Here is a 2,876-nt window from a genome sequence, read left to right on the forward strand (position 1 = left end):
CGGTGCGGTTGGCGCAGGATAGAGCAGGGTTTAGAGCTGTTGTGCATAGGGTCGCTATGAGTCGGAAACGACTCGATGGCACATAACAACAGCAAACAATTGGTTAGATTATACCACCAGGTATTTCCAGCTGTAACTAATACTACTTGGTCTCTAGATTCTTCTTTCCCATTTCAATCTGAATAGATTTGTCACTGGGTTAATCGCTCATTTGTCTATATGTGTCATCACTTTGCTCTCTTCCTACATTTGATTTTCTGTTTCCTTCTCTTTAAAATTCCGTAGTGAGGGGTTGTGTGTGCGGGCCAGCCTGGAGACTCCACTCTGCAAATTTTAATTTAGTAACTTTAGATCGAATATTCTTTAGGTGATACAGAAATTGTTTGTCTATTTCCTGTACCAAATAATTTGGAATTGCTGTGATACTGAACATTGTTCTATAGTTGTGCCAAATACCATAACGATTACCCTCCTTGTACAATGTTTCGAGGAACTTCCAGATTGAATCAGGTTGGGAAGCAGGAGTGGTATCCACTTCCTAAACTAGATACCTTTGAAAACTCTATAAACAATATAAATGTACAGAAATGATGTTAGTTATAGAACAGAGTTTCAGTCTTTTGCGCAAGGGTTGCTATGAGTCTTATTTGACTTGATGACACCTAACCACTGCTAAATGAGACTAGTGTTGTTATAGCTGGAGGAACATTCTTCTACTTAGTACATTACTCTTTGTCAATGTGCTGTATGAAGTAACCTGGGTTTGCTGTGATGCTGAACATTGTGCTATTGGGGTATCAAATAACATAATGGTTTCCCAGTGGTGACAGTGTTTGGTGGTGCTCCCTTTTGTAAAACAGGTTTGGAAGCAGGAGTGGCATCTACTTCCTAAGATACTTGTTTCTGGAAGCTCTATGAACTCGAAGAAACGATGATAGTTGTGGAAAGGCATTAGGTCTTTTGTTCATAGAGCTGCTATGAGTCGTGATAAACTAGACAGCAATCAACAGCAAAAACAACAACAACAACAACAACAAGAAGTCAAGAATAATCAAGACACCCTTATAGTGGTAAAACAATATGCAGATTGACCAATGTTCTGGATTTGAAATCCCAGAAAGAAATCCTCACACCTGTGGCTAACTGATTTTTAACAAGGGTGCTAAGTCCATTCTATGAAATTCTTCAATAAATTGATATTTATAGAAATTCTTCAACAAATGAAAGAAGTGAAAGAAGAAATTCGTCAATTAATGCTGAATGAATAGCTGTATAGCAAATACATATGCTCTAGAATATTTTCATCCAAATCACTATAAAAAGTTAAAAAAGAAACAAATTTTCATTAAAATTAATAATAAAAAAAGAAAGAAAAAATAAACAGATACTCTAGGGTCTTCTTTATTTATGGGTATCACTTTCCCCCCTTTTCTCAAAATACAACAACATAGAAGACTTTGTTTATTTCCAAACTTTTTGACATCATTGACTTCATGCAAACATCATTATAAATGCATTTTTTGGCTTTTTGTTCTGAGCTAGAAGGGGTAAACACATTTCCCCTTTTTCTTACTAAGTATTTCCAGAAACCATGGACATAATACATTCTGGACACAATGCGTAAAACAAGCACAAGAAGATCCTAAAAAAATGAAAAGAAACAGACTAAAAATTATGTTGAGAAATTTGAATTTCTACATGTAGAAAAATGAAATAGGGTCCATACTTTACAACATGTTCAAAATGGTTTAAGGACCTAAATAGAAAAACTGTTGAAAACCACTGTAGAATTCTTAGGAGAAAATGCAAGGCAAAGTTGTTGGGCCTGGTCTTTAAGAATTATCTCAGGGGAGCTCTGCTGGCCTAGTGGCAAGAAGCTGCACTGCAATCCCAGAGATATACGGTTTGAATCCCCCAGATGCTCTGCCGGAGAAGGAGGGGCCATCTCCTCCTGTACCAGTCAGATCCAATTTGACGGTACACACACACACACACACACACACACAATAATAAAATAAAACTGGGAAAAAAAGAATTATCTCATGTAATAACAAAAGAACAAACAGCATAAGAGAAAAATAAATAAATCCTCATAAAAATGAAAGATTTTTGTTCACCAAAAGACTTTATGAAAAAAAAAAGAAAGGTATGCTATTGACTGGTAGTATACCTTTGAAAACCATCTATTGGACTCTAATAACGAATATGTCTATCTATCTATTATCTATCATCTATCTATCTATCTATCTATCTATCTATCATCTTTGATAACTTAAGAAAAGGACAAATACCTCAATCATAAGGTGGAAAAAATACTTTATCAGACATTTTACGAAAGAATACATTGACATATTCACCGACTACATGAGAAGATGCTCATTGTTCCCAGAGATATAACTCAAAACCACAATGAGATACTGTTTCACTTCCATTAGAATGACTAAGAAACAAAACACAATGGAAAAATAATTTTTCTGAACGTTACAAAGATATCTAATGAAAAAAAATGCATACATAGATAACAGTTTTCATTGCTAACATAACCATGGAAAGGTTGGTACTGGATTTTCTTCAAAATATGGTCCAGAGTTGGACCTTAAGTTCAAGGACTTGACAGCACAGACTCATTTTCTATTAATCTGTGTTTTTGTTTACTACTTAAAATATTACAAATACTTTTCCAGTGTTCTTTTTACAGCTGCCTTCACATCATTGTTCTTTAGACTGTAGATGAGGGGATTCAGCATGGGAGTGATCACACTGTACTGCAGGGAGGCAAGCAAATCAAGGGAAGAACCAGAGGTGGGCATGAGATAGCGAACCAAACCTGAACCAAAGAACAGAAATACTGCAATGAGGTGAGAGGAACAGGTGTT

The 2,876-nt window shown here is 35.6% G+C and overlaps 1 protein-coding gene across 1 annotated transcript in view; it reads right to left on the bottom strand.

Moving 5' to 3' along the window:
* Positions 1 to 2,876, bottom strand: part of LOC102862420 — an 81,809-nt gene that overhangs the window by 78,215 nt on the left and 718 nt on the right. The gene's annotated exons all lie outside the window — the stretch shown is intronic.

The sequence above is a fragment of the Elephantulus edwardii genome, unplaced genomic scaffold (genome assembly GCF_000299155.1).
Source record: "Elephantulus edwardii isolate Elephantulus edwardi_28Jun2011 unplaced genomic scaffold, EleEdw1.0 scaffold00418, whole genome shotgun sequence".
Lineage (NCBI taxonomy): Eukaryota > Metazoa > Chordata > Mammalia > Macroscelidea > Macroscelididae > Elephantulus > Elephantulus edwardii.